General features: G+C 59.4%; 1 protein-coding gene across 1 annotated transcript in view; it reads left to right on the top strand.

The window, feature by feature from the left end:
• LOC104624488 (solute carrier family 12 member 5-like) overlaps window positions 1-631 on the top strand; it is a gene marked incomplete at both ends in the record, with an annotated part of 4,528 nt that overhangs the window by 3,552 nt on the left and 345 nt on the right. The window lies entirely within an intron of this gene.

Genomic DNA, 631 nt, shown 5'->3' with positions numbered 1-631 from the left:
GACTCGCTGTGGCCCAGGCGCTGTGTCTCTCTGCAGGAAGAGGTGTGCGGTGCCAGGAGGACGAGCCAGGCAGGGCTGTGTCGGTGGGGGCTGCCAGCCCTGTCCATCACCTGAGAGCAGTCAGGGCATGTCATGCGGCCGGGGAGGGGTGCTCGACGTCAGGTGCTGAGGGCTGGTCCCTGTGGGGCCCCTTTGAACCCGCTCAGCAGCCCTTTTGCAGTGCTGTGCCGAGGGCTGTCGGCCTCTCGCCGCTGCTCCTGGGCGCTGGCTGCTTTCTGCTGCTCCAGTTTCTCACCGTGATCTGTGGCCAAGACAGCACGCGGAGGGACACTAAGCCTGTTATATCAGCCCTGCACTCGTAATCCCATCAAAAACGTTATCAAGTTACTTTGACACGATCCACTTTCCTTAAACCTGTGTTGATCAGCATTAATTATATTACCCTCTTAATTATTTGCTACTGCAATCCCGTGTCAGCTGCTCTAGTATCTTGCAGGGACGATCCCAGTGGCAGGACATATCTGCTCCGGTCGCCCACCCGCGCTGCCGGGCCTGTGCTGAGGCCGGGTGTTTCCGCACATCTGTGACAGACTGGGGATGCCCCATCCCTCGCCCACCAAATGCCAGCATC

This window comes from Phaethon lepturus, unplaced genomic scaffold (assembly GCF_000687285.1).
Source record: "Phaethon lepturus isolate BGI_N335 unplaced genomic scaffold, ASM68728v1 scaffold28437, whole genome shotgun sequence".
Taxonomy (NCBI): domain Eukaryota; kingdom Metazoa; phylum Chordata; class Aves; order Phaethontiformes; family Phaethontidae; genus Phaethon; species Phaethon lepturus.
The sequence above is the reverse complement of the archived record's forward strand: the minus strand, read 5'-3'. Positions and strand labels throughout refer to the sequence as shown.